Raw genomic sequence first — 16576 nt, 5'->3', positions numbered from 1 at the left:
ATGCGTTATTCGCTATTAATAAATTACCATTAGGCAAGATAATGCAGCCTGTTATACATGGTACATGTATTTTTGACGACATTCTGTTTTTCATTGATTTTCTAAATGAAGTTAGTGTAGATGTTGTGATTAACTGAAGCTGTATGTTGGATACATTTCTTGATGTAGGGACTGAGATACCTATCTGAGCTTGTTGAATTTTGTGGTGTCTGAAATGTAACTTAGAAGAATTGTCGGATATCTTAATTTGGCCAAATTCTTGAACTTCTGCTGACAGTTTTGTGATTTGACTGTTGAGATCTACTCTCAATTCATAATCTTTACAAGTATCTATGGCATCCTTGATGGATTTGGTCTCGCTAACGAGCGACTTATTACCCTGATACGTTCCAAGAAAAACCTGGATATCGGAAGAAAATTGTTTGATGTGCAATGTTTGTTCCCTAAGTTTGGTAATCTTTTCCTCTCTTGATTTTAACCTTCGAAGGATTTTTGCATATTCTGATTTACAAGAACGAGAAATTGATTCTAGTTCCAATACCAATTTTTCTTCAATCTTGTCTAAATGGGAGTTAACTTTTTTCCGTATTTGAATAATCATCTCTTTAATTTCTAAGTGTTCCATCTATTGACCCTACAAAGTCAGACAATACTGCTGATTCACTGGCATTTCTTAAGGCAATATTTATTGATATAACATCGGAACATTACTTGTGATTTGATGTGACACAAACCATGCAGAGAGATTTGTCGTGAGTTTTACAGAACCACTCAAGATTTTCTCCGTGATTCACACAAACCTCAGAGATAGAAACATTTTCAATTTTGCGGTAATCTTCAATCGAGATAATCTTATGGTTTCTCGATATTTTGTTTTTTATGTGAGCCTTTTCACAGTCTCCACACAATCCTTCATAACAATTAGTACACCATCTTCTCGCTTCCTTAGTTGCGTCATCATACCCACATGGACCACAGCAGAGTAATTGAATCCCCGATGCCATAGTAGTTCCTGTAAGGTAAATCAAAATGTGTATCATTTTTTTTCGTTCAGTGTATTTTCATTTGTGTTGCTACGTCTTTTGATTGATTTAAGCCATACCAATTGATATTTTATGGTTTGTATTTCTATGTTGTGATGTTACACTATTGTTTCAGATAAGGGTGAAGGTTTGGTACCATTAAACCACCTGCAATTGTTTGCACTTGTACTAAGTTAAAATTCTGATGTTCAGTAGTTGTCATTTGTTGATGTGGTTCATAAGTGTCTATGTTTCTCTTTTTCATATAGATTAGACAGTTGGTTTTCCCGTTTGAATGGTGTTACACTAGTATTTGTTGGAGCCCTTTATAGCCTGCTGTTAGTTGTGAGCCAAGGCTCCGTGTTGAAGGCCGGACATTGACCTATAATGGTTTACTTTTATAAATTATGACTTGGATGGAAAGTTGTCTCATTGGCACTCACACCACATATCTATTTAACATCATTATTCATTTGACCAATCCTTCATCCGGTTCATAATTTATAAATGTTAAGTTATACCTTTAAATAATCAAGATCTGAATAAATTTTGTCGAACAAGTGTCTGGAGATGAATAAATGTGAAGATACATTAGGCTGGGAGTAATTTCAACAATTCAAAAAAAAAAAAAAAATCCGTGAGAATGTTAAAAAATATGATACAATTTATTAGTACTGATATAATATAACACAACAGTATGATGAATGGATATTAACAGTTCTAGTATCATTGCTTTTAAGAAATAAAAAGTAGTTTTTGTTATAGTGTCACACAAATAACTCACGTTTTTCTTAGAAGTTTTCATCTATATATAAAATACATTTAATTAATTCACTGTATTTTCCTTTTTATTTGATCTTTCTTGTTAATAGAATTTAGTGTATATTTCATATCGTGCTACTCGCTTGAGATAGAAAATTATCGTTAGAAACAAAGGGCACCCGTGCCGTTGACATTGTTAATATCATCAACGTCATAGACAAAAGAACAGATAATCAATGGTCTTTTTACATTTGATATTTGACATTTTATACATTTTAACATTAGTTAAACACATTGTAAGTTTGTATTTTATTTTGTATTTTCAGCTTTTTGACATTTGTTAGATTGACTGTTGATTAAAGTAGCAGCACCTGTTAAGTCTGTTATTTTTTAGCCCAATCGTCGGTGATACTAAATGGTCAGGCCATTACAACATATATAACCCTTATTTATCAGATATGTCACACTATGTGAGGAGAAGTTATCAGCAACAAAGCAATGTGATAGTTTCTCTTACCAAGCTTACATTTGTAAGGACAGCCAAGCGTAAAATTTAATAAAGGGTAGAACAAAGCAGAAATATGAAGATAAACATATTACGAGGTTTTCTCCGTATAAATAGTAAAATATCAGTCGCTCGACATAATTTGTTGGTTTTATTTCGTGCAGTGCGCTCTTGTCTATTTGGGCAGCACATTCAAATTTGTTTCAATATAACAGAACTATGAACAACTGTCATATAAGGTAAGGGAGCTTTAAAATAAGGTTTAGCCTTCCATTGTCTTCGGAACATTGTCTGTACATACTGTGGAATACGGCAGCTGTTTTCAATTGTCTTTCGGTTAATTGCGTTTGATTTTGTCAGTTTTTATGGATTTCCACTTTTACATTCTGCCTTTGAAATCGGTATTTTCTTTACTATTTGCACACACCAAAGATTCATATTCTGACTTGTGACTATTTTAATAAGTTTCCGTATTATCAAATATAACAAAAGTATGTCGTTATTAATAATTGATTTTTCAAGAAAAAAACAAGTTTCCGTATTATCAAATATAACAAAATTATTTCGTTATTAATAATTGATTTTTCAAGGAAGAAACAAGTTTCCGTATTATCAAATATAACAAAAGTATGTCGTTATTGATAATTGATTTTTCAAGGAAAACACACGGAAATATTTTCCATTTTTTTCCAGGTATTGTTATGACTATATGTTTTAAGCATTGTGAAATGGGGAGTAACTTGTATTCTATGCTGTCACTGTAGACGTCAGTATATATCTAATCTGTGTTTCCTAAACAAGGAAGTCGTTTTGTATGCCACATGCACCTTTTAATAAACCTACCAATATATACAAATGAATAGAATATGAAAACAATGATAAGCCTTGAATTAAGCATGGATCGGGCACACCTTTTTAGCATTAAAAAGTAAAATTACAACACTACTGAACTCAAAGGAAAACTAAAAACGGAAAGGTCCGCATCAAATGGCAAAGTCAAACGTTCCCACTCATCAAACGAATGGAAAACAACTAACTGTCACATTCCTGAATTGGTACAGACAGTGCCGTATGTAGACAGTGGCGAACTTAACCTGGTATTACAGCTAGATCAACCTCTTCTGCGCTTCCTACACGCTATACTCCGGATAACACTTTTATATCCAAATTAAAGTACCAGAAAACATATTCATAGTCATATTCATCAAAGTAGGAAGAGAAATACTTGATTACAAGAAAAGAAACACACAACTTTCTTTAATTTTTCAATAAATTATGAACTCACAATGTTTGAAGTAAATTTTAATTGATGATAAAGTTATAGAATTTTAGAAAAGAACAGTAACGATGTGAGAAAGTTTACCTGATAATTGTTAAACTTTTTGTCCAGACACATATTCTAAGCGATGTTCAGTTTCATAAATAGTTAGGAGACCCGCCTCCATCTACTTGACCAGAATAAGACTTTAAAGCGCGCTATGATAAAAGATTATCAATTTCCGTCCTTTTATATATTTTAGTCAAGAACTGTTGACAGTTTTAATAAACTGAGTTCAACCCATAGAAAGATGAGAAGTTTATACTTGATGATGATATACATTGAAATTTCACAATTTTGATAAACCTTTTTGATTAATTAGATATTAGATATTATGCCATCCTTGTTGAATTTACGTGCTTTAATATGCGTGATAGTCAAACTGATACAGTTTCAATAACTCGACTAAATTAGTGAAAATAAAATTCTATGCATAACTTATAAAGTCTTCGCAAAACCGGTTTTTACAGAATCATAATAGACCATAATATATATTTAATTTACTTAACTACTCTAGTAGGGTTTTTTCAAAACGAAAGCATATGACTATCTTATTTCCTATTATAAATATTGTTGGTCAAGAGAGATTGTAAATCTACACACGTTTTCAGAATACATTTTGAACAAAAATATTGATTAGAATATCTGTATTTACATTACATTGAAAATAAATCTTATTTCCTTTTTTCGGAGATTTTATGATAAAAATCTTAGTTTTCGACCAAGAATATTATTTGGTCATGAAATTTTGTCAGTTTCCTTTCAAAATGATGATCGAGGTGTTTTAAATAAAGTTAACCTTGAAAAAACTTCCGGTTTCCTTTTTTTTTTAGTTTTTTCCATTAAAATCTTAAGTTACCTCAAGAACCTAATTTCCGGTCATAATTTAGTCAGTTTCCTTTTATCATCATCATTTGATCAAATATATGATGTTCCAAAACTTAGCTGAACTAGCAATATAATGCTTAATTGAGAACATAAAAACTTTTATTTCCCAATTTTAATTGATTTGTCTCTGCCGGTGTATTTGATATTAAGGAATTCCATGTGGATGGGAAATATGTCTACAAATAACTCGTTTCACGAGTAACAAATTAGGCGAAATGAAAATGGTTGTATTTTTAAACCAAAAAAAAAAAATAGCACCTTAGAGATACAAATATATTTTCTTTAGATCAAAATTCGAATTCAACTGACAGGCGATTGCAAAAAAGAACTGTCAGTGTATCCGTCTGATTTTCAGTCCATCTGTCCGTCATAAAATTGTCTAAAACAACAACTGCATTCGTATTTGGGTTGATTTACAAAATGATAAGTTATAGTAAGAAATTTGTATAAATAAACTGATTTAATGATAAAGAAAAGTTTTCAAACTTTTCTACTCTCTAAGTCTGATTGATATTTGTTGCCTGTGGTATAAATAAATTGAGATCAAACATATCTTCGAAATGATAGCCAATGACAAAACCGTTAAGAATGTTTTTCTAAAATGGGTTTAGTTCCGGGTTAACAATTACGAATACAGCTTTGGGTTTTGATCAATTTACAAAAAAACCCAAAGAATCATGATTCATTTGATTGAATTTCTTTAAAACAAACACTGCTTTCACATATGTATTTCGACCTTGGCTAGGAAGCTACCTCTAACATGCAAATACCTGAAAATGGAAAATCAAGTGGTTGCCTCCTATTTTACAGGTTGGTTGTTGTGTTATCTTTTGGAAATTATTACTTTAAAAGTGTATGCCGAACACTGAACAGCATTCTCATTAATAATCCATGGCATTTACATCATATATAAAACATATGAGAAAACATCATCGTCGGATTGTATATTAATATTTATCTGATCTTTCAAACCAAAGAGGCATGTAGGTTCAGGGTTTTATTTCTTGTTGCAACTTCTTTAATTATTGTTCATTTATAAAAAAAAAATATCTGATGTTATATTCAAACTCGGTTTTTTGTATCCCGGTGCTTATTGAAGCTTATTGATGCTTATTGAAGCGGCAAAGAAAATCAATATTCACTCATGAATCATAAACACATGTATAATGTGTTAAAGGTTTATGGATTTTTGAATTTTTGTTATCTGAGCAGGATCAAGAGCAATCCCGGATCCAGAAAACAACGGCCATTCGTTTTGTGTGAATGATATTTTTTTTCAAAACCAATTACTTGATTCAAAATTTCTGAAAAAAAACATTATACTTTAACACGTGTTTCACCATCAGATTGATTAATTGTTTTCTCAACATACTGTACAATCAGTACAATATCATATTCACAATACATCTCATTTTATTGATAGTCACCCTTCCTTCCCATGTCATGATATTCCTAAGGTGTTGAAGAATAAGTTTAAATCTCATGATATTTTCGATAGTACAAATACGATGGGGTTAATCTTCTGCAAATCTTCACCTAAAATATACCTTAAAAAATGTAAGACGTGTTCCATTGTGTTTTCATGGTAGAATGGTGTATAAAACAAAACGAGGAAGATATAATAGGGCATTCAAAACTTAAAAATCGCACATGATGTGTGCATAATACTACTATCTCAATCACTTAAATTATATGTTGGGTATATATCATATGGATAACTGATTATAACGTTAAACTTACAAAAGCACCTCGGACATAAGACCTAAATATTGCATATTAATAAAAAAAGACACTTCGTCCGATGATTATAAAAGGTTCCAATGATTTAGTAAATACCCGTTTGACGTCCTAGTAGTTATTTTTATTTGTTTTTACAATAGTTTTCGGTTGTTGTCTCAATAACGTACACTCCTCATAATTCCTTGATAATCAAGCCTTATTTTGATACATTATTAATCCATTGTGCATGACACAACCAGCATGCAATGGGGTTATGATATTCAAATGTTTATCTGAAATTTGTATACACGAGAGCGTTGTCGTTATTTTCGAAAACTCTTATGAATTTACTTACTTTTCCGGATCAGATTTACATACAAACAAACTTTAAATGTGTAATGAGGAACCAACCACCGTTATTTGTATTAATACAAAATCAAAAACATATTCGGAATTTAGTATTTGATTTTAAATCATTTCAGCATAATAATACGTCAAATATTCATTCATTCTATGGATCATGAGAAGCACGATATTTGTGCAGTAAAGTGTACTTCTTTATTTCTATTATTTAAACGCATTACATTATTCTGGTCAAAATCTCAAATGAAGATATTATTTGAAAGAAGTCCATTTCTTTTATTTTTATTTTTTGAAAATATGTTAGTAAGCTGTAGCGGCATCAAAGTGTGTTTGCAAAATTAAAGTGTTCTGATTATAGTTGCTTTGTTGAATAAACGTCTTTAATGGATAACCAATTTTTATATTGGATCGTCTTTTAACAGGTTTTAGCAAAATTATACAATAATAATACAGTAAATCAGCAGATTGGAATGTAGCAAATAACGTTTAGCATATTTTACATGCTTTTCTGGCTTAGTTACACGTTTACAACGAAATCCTTAAGTTTATACATTATTGTCAAAGAGAGATGAAAGATACCAAAGGAATCAGTAGACGAAAAAATGATAATGACATGGAAAAAGTATTGAAATTGGTATAGTTAAATAAAGGCAACAGTAGTATACCGATGTTCAAAACTCATAAATCGATAGAAAAAAAACAAATCCGGGTCACAAACCAAAACAGAGGGAAATGCATTAAATAGAAGAGGAGAATGACGAGACAACATTAAAATCTAACACACACAGAAACGAACTAAGCATTAGACAAAATCCGATGAGAATAACAAATATAACATCAAAACTAAATTCATAAAATTGGGATAGAAAAGTACCGTGATACGTCTTATAATTATGTGAATTCACACTCAAATATAAGAGGAAATAAACGACAAAAAAGAATTAAACACAACGTTAAAATGTAACACACACAGAAACGAATAATAATATAACAATGACCATATTCCTGACTTGGTACCGGACATTTTTTAAAAGAAAAAAATGGTTGGTTGAACCTGGTTTTGTGGCATGCCAAACCTCGCGCTTTAATGACCATTTTAAATATAAAATTATAATGACAACACAACATTACAGGACTACAATACAAATAAATAGGAGAACATTTTTGACAAAGAATCACACGAATAATAGCTAACAAAAGGCACCAGGTTCAAAATTTAACACGCGAGAAGTGCGTTTCGACCACACAAGACCAACTAGTGACGCCCAGATACCAAAGTTTGAAAGCCAAAAGTACAAGAATGAACAGCATCGAGGACCGAAAGTTCAAAAAAGTTGTGCCAAAAACGGCTAGGGTTTTCTATTTAGGTCAAGAACATCCCTATTATTTAGAATAATTTATACTTTTACAAACAGTAAATTTTATAAAATGACTACTAGTATATAAAAGATATGCATGATAAAACTGAAGTATGAACGTTGTTTAGAGTGCAAAAAAATATAAGATTTTTTTTTCAAAATCGCGTCCCTAAACCCCTTTGGGTAATTTGCTCTGTAAGACCGCAAAAGCTAGAATTAAAGATAAGAAATTTGTATATCAAAATGTTTAATAAATGTTTTACTCATCTGATATCATGTTGGATCGCACTTAATGTCAGCTTTATTTACTATCATTACTTACTATATAAAATATGCAAAATGGGAATAATATTACTGGTGGTTCTCTTATTTTATTTTTCAAAATAAACAATATAAAGTTACATCGCTTCATACACTATAAAATTTATCCTTGCGATGACCTGTACGTATTATTTGTCCATGGATTTATGAGTTTTTTATCCATGGATTTTTGAGTTTTGAACAGCGGTATACTACTGTTGCCTTTATTTATCGTTTAAAGTTAAAATATTGGGCACTTTCCACATAATGTTCATTATACCTTTTTGGCAACTATAGCCGTATTTACACCATCAGTTTCTCTCCGGGCACAGACAAACATGTGAACCTTTGAAGTTGTGAGGCATGGTTGGACCTAGAGAAATAATTTAAGTTTCACAATATTAAAAAACTGGAGTATTGTTCTTTATTACCACAGGTGCCAAAAATAAAGTAACTTTATCAAAAGTAAAATCACAAAGACACTGAACTCAGAGAAAATTCCATACGGATAGTCCCTAAGCAAAAGATTAAACACATAAACTAGCTTGAGAAGCTCCCCTTATATAATAAATGTAGTGAACTGTATTGGTTTTACGTGGATAAACGAGAGACAAGTAATTAATCAACAGGTAAAAGCTGCCATAAAAGCTTGTCTGACGATATGGAAAAGAAATTATTGAATTAGACCAAACACAATATATATATTAAAACAAATTTTGCTTAAAGTGTATTCAAATCATCGTATGACCTTCAGATTTATGTGATCTGATGGGAAGCACAAATATACAAAAATGATGTGGTATGATTGCCAATGAGACTACTCTGCACAAGAGACCAAAATGACACAGAAATTATCAACTATACGTCACCATACGGCCTTCAGCAATGAGCAAAGCCCATACCGTACAGTCAGCTATAAAAGGCTCCGAAATAACAAAGTAAAACAATTCAAATGAGAAATTTAACGGTGTTATGTTGATATTGGGTCTTGAAAACTATCCCCTATGTCACTCATGCGAGATAAGAACATCTTGATATCTCATTTTTGAATATGTTTTGAATATGTTTTTCATTACCCAGTATTGGCGTTTATACGAGATCAGCACTTAATTACGCCAAATGAAAGATATAGCAATATACATAACTCCAAAGTAAATTTTGAATGAGGCAGCCATAAAAACTAACGAAATCAAACGTTATACTTTATCAACCAATGAATAGACACCAAACTGTCTTGATACTATCTTTGTGCACGAGTTTTTCGACAGATATGATAGTTTAATACAAGTTGTATATGAAAGTTGGTTTAAAACATATTAAAATATCTTTAAAATTAAGAGGGACAAAAGATACCAGATGGAGATTTAAAATTATGGATCGAAAATAAATTGACATCGCCATGGCTAAAAATGAAAAAGACAAATAGACAAATTATAGTACACAAGACATAACATAGTAAAAAAGTAGATTAAAAATTTTATTTTTTTTCCAAAAGAGAGACAAACGTAGCCACCTAGCAAATTTAATCTGGTTTTAAATGGTTTTTTTTTTAAACAGAAATAAAAAGTCTTCAAAATAAAAAAAAAGATTAACAACAAATCAAAAACGACCCAATAATTATCCGAGATACACTTTACTATTACAATTATTGAAGAAACTTTCACCTTAAAATATCATTATATAAGCGATATCAAATTCGTAGCAACTTTGGTAATTCTTTGATCAAATACGATATAAGATAATAAATACCTTCAATTTCAAATGTACTTCATGTAATATATATTCAAAAACTATGTATATTGCAGATGTTGTGAGTAAGACGTTTGTTATAGCGGGGAAAATAATGCAAAGAAAAGCGATGGATTCCTGTGAGTTATACGATAGCCAAATGTCTACAAAAAGTAGAAAGTGTAAATACAAGAAAGTAAACGCAAAAGGCGAAACACCTTTACATTTAGCAGCCAAAAGTATAAATCTTGGTGGTGAAGATTCAATCAAAAACCAATTGGCAAAGGGAGTAGACATCAACGCTCGTAATAAATGGGGTCAAACGCCACTCCAATATGCTGCCATATCTGGATGTTTACAAAAAATTGAGACCTTGACAAGGTCTCCTGGTATTGATATTAATAGCAGAGATATAAATGGTTACAATGCCCTTCAGAGTCTCATTGCTGCAAAAGATGTTGAAAGTGCAGATTCGGATGATGATATGGAGGACGATTTCTTTACAATGGAAAAATATCTTGAACGTGTACAGTTATTAGATTACATGGTTGATGTTGAAATGCCTGAAAAGAAATCGAGTGTCGAACTGAGAAAGTCTTTGCTCGTTCTTGTCAACGCCGGAATTGATGTGAACAATCAGACTGTATTTGGAGACACTATCCTTCATCTAATTGCATTAAGGGAGGAAAACCAACCATTATTGAAGGGCTTTTTTTCGATTTTTTCTGACATTAATCTAAATATAATAAACAAAAAGAATGAAAACTTTTTGCATGTTTATGTTTCCCATGAACGCTTGGAAGATATTGTGGAATTGTTTGTTTGGATTGCAGACAAGTACTCTGGGTCTAGTTTGAAGGCATTGTTATCCAGTCGAGATATCCGTGGGAAAACGCCGTGGAGTTTAATGATCGGCAATACAGGTGAAGCAGCAAATTTTCAAACAATTCTTGAATATGCCATTTTGCCTTATGCTAATGATAACCTTGGGAACACACTTTTGCATCAAACTTGTGGTATTTTATATGGACGGTCGCACGCAGCGTTTCTGGAACATATACTCGAAGGTGGTGCTGACTTAAACGCACAAAATATGTATGGAGAACCTGTTCTTTCGCTCACGTTAGATGAAGAAGTTTTCGAGATTTTTGAGAAGTTCAATCCTGATTCTGAAGTTAAAGATAGATGGGGAAGAAGTGCGTTGAGTTCTGTCATGAAATATCGACCTCTTCCGGATTTCCTGAAAGTTTTGATGAAAACAGGTACTGTTAATGTTAACACTAGAGATATATACGGCTCGACACCCCTACAATTTTGCAGCGTATCTCAATCATCAGGAACAAATAAAGCTTTTGTTGGAATATGGTGCAGATTTAAATGCCTGCGATAGTCTCCAAGAAACACCTCTGGACACAACAAAGCGACACAGAAGTGTGTGTAGCATTGTACTATTAAAAGCGGCCGACATATTAAAACAAGAACATACCATTGTATACACTCGAACAACAAAGCTGCGAGATAGAACGTTCGAAGAGATTATTTGTGGACTTCCAGATGCGATAATATCGTCATGTATCAAATCACCACAAGATATTCAGTCACTGCTACAATTACCTTTGAATTTAAAAGACTTCATGAACTATCTTCATGAATCATATCATACAACAAGTCCGAACTACTGCTCTGAAGTAGATTCTGTTAAATTCGATGTTAACAATCTTGTCACGTCGCTTTGCAAGCAAATTCAAAAATACGATTCTAGATTTGAAATGTCAGTTTTTTCCATCTGAAAGCGTTGCTGAAGATACAAAAATTGGCCGTCCAGATGAATTTGATTTTATCTTATGTCTTGATAAGTTAAATGATATCACTGACATTGTTATGGCAGACAATTCTATAAAGACGTCCCTGAAATTTAAAGATATACCAGCTGTTGACGATTACTTGCCGTTCACTGATGCTGATGGCTTTTTCTTGCCAATTTTATTTTTGAGGTTATTTTATGAATATTTGCAAAGAGCACTAAATGAACCTCATTTGTGGAAGGAGGGAAATTTATACTTTAATGTTGAAAATAAAGTAGGGACAATATTCCCCAAACCGGTGTTGAATTTTGATGTATATTGGTTCGGCTCTGTATACAAACAATTGAAAATAAGTATAGATCTCGTTCCAGCAGTTTACAAAACAGGATGGTGGCCAGTAAATATTGATGCTGATAAAATACCTCTTATTAATTCAGATATCAAAGCAGCTGGTTGTTTTCTAACTCTGCAAACCAAAGTACTCAAAATGTCTGTCAACAACTCTCACTGTATAAGCCGAACATGTAACACTGAAGACAATGACGAAGAACGAACAAAGAAGAGAATGTTACGTATTTCAGCTGCTCCTGCAGAAATTTGCCTTATGAAGTCATTGCCAAATAAATTTCGACAAGCGTATGTCCTTGCAAAAGTTTTAAAAAACGTATGTCCTGAAATTGATGTTGAAACCAAACAATACGGTCTGGAGAAAATGGACATGGAATATGCAAGACCACGTCGCACAAAACCATCAGAACTGCTTAAAAGCTATATGTTAAAAAATAGCGTGTTTTATGTACTGGACGAACTAAAAATGAAAAACCAATTAGATGATGGACTTGACGTTTCACAGATAACTATAAAGATGTACAATTTTCTTCTTCGATTTGTTGATGGTGGGAAAATGCACATGCGTCCGTACTTTCTGTCAAATGACATCAATGTCTTTGAGAAATCAAAGGAGCTTTCTTTAAACAAAACATTTATTTTTCATTTACAAAAAGAGTTTAGCATGAAGCTTGTGCTAGGTATGCTGAATGCTCAATTCCCGAGGGAATGTTTGGCTGCTAAAATATTTAAATCTAGAAATTAAATCAGCAACATTCTTTATTATATCTGATTGCACTGGAATCTCTTATTTTGATACCATGTACAATGACATCCGCGTACGCATACGTCATCAAATACACCTGTTTTGATTGGTAGCGAATAAGTTACCAAGACACTCAATAAAGCACCGGACATCTGGATATATATTGTTCATTGAAAATAAACTGTTTGCACGGACACCTCGTTATCAGATTAAGAGTTCAATAGGAAAATATACCAACGTTTGATAAATATAAACGATGCAATGAGCTATATGTTATTCGCCATTCTACAGTATATTTTTAAAAGCGTAAACAAACACGTTGTGATAGACTTACAACGTCCGTTAGCATTTTTGTAAACATTGGACAGGTGTGATCTCATTTACTTTTCATTTTGACCGACGGAGCAATGATACTACAACTTCAATTTAGGCGCTTAGGCACGTGTACATAACAGTACCATTTTACATCGCAGATATAAATTTCGACAATTAATGACACTTCAGTGATGCTCGAGATAACATGCACTGTTTGAAAATTTCAAATCTATAGTTAGTATTCGCGGATCGTTTAGGTGCTGCTTAAACCAAAAGGACATAAGATATGACCAAATCAGGAAACAGTATTTAAAAAAAATAAACCATGTTCCTATCGTTGTTCCCTTCGAGTATTATTGATTAATTTGGTAAATAATCGGAATTAAAGTCAGCTCAGATTCTTACACATAAGGATATCTTACATCATCCAAAGATTAAAGGTTATACAGTTCAACCTGTCCGACAAAATACGGGACCAGAGAATTGTGACGGATTGTATAGGGTGTCGGAAAACTTAGGTATGCATAACAATATCAGTGATAACTACTAGTATGTGTTTTTTTGCCCTAGTACAATTTTCCTGTTGAGTTTTAATTTGCGAAAATGAATGTAAATGATACATTTTACCTGCTACTGTTATCTTTTTTTCGTATAAAATCAAGTTAGTTATTTGTATTAATTTTAATTCTATTAATGATCAAAATTGCTCTTATATTAAACTTGAAAAGGAAAAAACCGGGATATTTGTACTAGTTGATCAGATTTCTCTTTTTTTTTACTAATTAATTTTTGCTTTAATTAATATTTTGAGAATATGTTTTTTGGCTCTTGATTATTTATTTTTTTTATTAGGTAAAGGGTTCGTTTTCTGTTGTTGTTTTTTTTTAAATTTTGGCGGTAGACCAGGATTAATCGATATTAAAAACTAGGACTAATATTTATTTTTGTTATAGTCCCAGTTGAAAGTCTGTTTAATAATGAAATGGAACTTCAGTAGACAATAAAGTTTGAACAATTAAAGTATTGTAAGACTTTTCAATGTTATTGTAAATTGGATGTAAATATTTTGTTGGGTTTCTGTCTCATTATCAAACATAATACTCCTAACAATGAATGATCTACCAAACTTTTATAAGTAAAGGACGTTCTCGCGTTTCTCGATCGAATATAATTTGTAATTTATATTTGAACTTGTTATCAGAGAGGTGTTTGTTTACATATTGATACTTAGATTAGATTTGACACGTCAGGTAAATTCCAATATCCGAATGGAAGATGTTCAAAGTCACAGGCGACACACATAGTTAGTAAGTGGAACACGGCTTTTATTCAATAATTAAAAACATCCTTTTTCATAATACTTATTAACTATTGCTTCCTCAAACGGAAGAGAGTTATAAATCCTGCATGTGATATAATTAAACAACAAGTTTTACGCTTTCCCAAAAAGCTTGCCTGACGTTGTGAATAAACCATTATTAAATTAATTAAATCTTTAAAAACTTGTCGCGATTGCTTTACAAAAATATTTTCCAAACAAATCAAGACCTATACTGTGATGTCAAAGACGCCATTTTTTCCCTCCAAGAACCATCTATTATTTACAAGAAATACCTATAAGATTCATCTGCAGGTTATTGTGATTTGATGAGTACACATATTGGCTATAACACTTATCTCCTGTGTAAATTCCGCGAGATAAACTTGTTTGATATTTCTCATACGTATTTGAAAAAAATATATTCTCTCTAATGAGTCATTGTAGAACCATTTTAAATTATGATTTTGAATAAGGAAAAACATGTTTATAATAGAACTCGGAGGATTTTGTCTATTCCTGGTATTAGGAGTTCCTGATTTTGTATTTCCAACCTTCTAAATATTTGGCACAATTTGTGGAACTTTGGATCCTCAATGCTCTTCAACTTTTTGCTTGTTTTGCTTAATAAATATTTTGATATGAGCGTCATTGATGAGTCTTATGTATACGAAACGCGATATTAACAAAAACGAAACCATTGTCTGAATGAAATTTCGCCAAAAAAATGATTCTAGTAATACCAATAGCACCCCCCCCCCCCCAAACAGTGTAATAAAACTTTAGGTTATCATGATTATTATAACTGCCGAGATGTTCTTTTTCAAATATTTTTTTAATCAATTAACACACGTTTCTGAACTTACCTTAAACATTATTAATGAAAACAACTAAAGATTTTGACCTTTTTATTATACAACTTTATTGAAAAGCACTTTACACCCATATGGGCCAATGGCTTAAAACATTATACATAATATACAGTTTACATAATATAAAACTATGAAAATAAACACTGCAGATGTAGAGATATTATCTTAAACAGCTGCCATGTCGTATTGTACCAGTACTTAGGACTATATATCGTGGTCAAAGGTATACGCATGTTGGAAACTGCAAAACAAAATTCTAAGGTCACAGTGCATTTGAATATTTATCAGCTTTGATCAGTCCCTGAAATAAAGCTGGTATCAAACAGATATTTTCAAATTTTGATAAAAACACAGCTAGCAAATTTGAATAACGAGTACTGACTGTAAAACCATATCAGAATTATTTCTTGTACTCTATAAAATAGAATCGTAGTAGTCTCAGTCTATGCATTGAAATATTTGTCAGCTGTCCCTGAAATAATGCGAATATCAAAACAGACCTTTTCAAACCTTGATCAAACACAGTGTCTGTTTGACTGACAACAGGTTTACAGCAATCAAATTGTAATAATGAGTGCAGACTATAAAAACATGTCAGAATAATTAAACCCTTGCTTGTACTAATTAAATTTAATCCTTTCGGTGGTCTCGGGGTATTGTGCTGGTACCTAATGAGTGAGTTAGTGTGTTTAATCCCCATGCAGTCCTACTAATCACTTGGTATCACAGAGTAACTTTCAGGACTTGGTTTCGACATAATGGTGTAGGATATAAGTCATGGTCTTATGGACACAATTGGTGATTTAATGGTAGCAAATTAAGTTTACTGGCGATGCGTTATTGAAGACAGTAAACGGGTATTGGCGACCATCAAATCACCAACTGATGCCATCGAAGCGTAAATCACAATATTGCTACGTCCATTTCAATGACACTGACAGAAAATAACGTCAAATCATACATTCGAAATATGGTATACGTCGTCTGCGCTTGCGCGTTTGTTTTATTGCATCAATTGTAAATTGAAGACATGAAAATTGATCACGTTATCTAATAAAAATGAACATTACAAACGATGTTGCATTAGAATGCAAATTTAAATCTAAAAAAAAACACCACTCTCAACGCTGATCATGATTGCAAGACGACCTTATAGTTAGCATGGATCAACTTATTTTTCATTTGCAAAGAGAATTTAGCATGAAGCTTG

The sequence above is a fragment of the Mytilus galloprovincialis genome, chromosome 14, assembly GCF_965363235.1.
Source record: "Mytilus galloprovincialis chromosome 14, xbMytGall1.hap1.1, whole genome shotgun sequence".
NCBI lineage: Eukaryota > Metazoa > Mollusca > Bivalvia > Mytilida > Mytilidae > Mytilus > Mytilus galloprovincialis.
The sequence above is the reverse complement of the archived record's forward strand: the minus strand, read 5'-3'. Positions refer to the sequence as shown.